This window comes from Salvelinus fontinalis, chromosome 40 (assembly GCF_029448725.1).
Source record: "Salvelinus fontinalis isolate EN_2023a chromosome 40, ASM2944872v1, whole genome shotgun sequence".
Taxonomy (NCBI): Eukaryota; Metazoa; Chordata; class Actinopteri; order Salmoniformes; family Salmonidae; genus Salvelinus; species Salvelinus fontinalis.
Window position 1 is genome coordinate 24,271,993 of NC_074704.1, and position 424 is coordinate 24,272,416.

Here is a 424-nt window from a genome sequence, read left to right on the forward strand (position 1 = left end):
ACCTCGGAAAAATGGCAAAGGACCAGGAAGAGTCTCCACTCTCTGAGGAGGGATCAGCATCTTCCTCCTTTCACCAAACATACTTGCAGCCAATCAGCTTTTCCCCAAGAGGGTCTGATGCAGAGATCTCGAGATTGTCTCTTTGGCCAATCTCCTCCAACTCAGTGCAAATTATCACTGACAATGTTTTAAAGCTTAGGTCCTAAGGAAAAACTAGAGAAAAAAATATTTAAAAATGATGTAAAAATAAAAGCCTATGCAGACAATACATCAGCTAGGGCTGCAGAAATGACACTGCCACAAATTACAGTGTATTTTCATTAGGCTATTATAACAAGTCACGAATGCTTTTCCCATTCACAGGATGTAAAAGACGCAGTAAAAACATTTTCACTGTACCTCTTTGCTTTCCGTAGCCGATTTT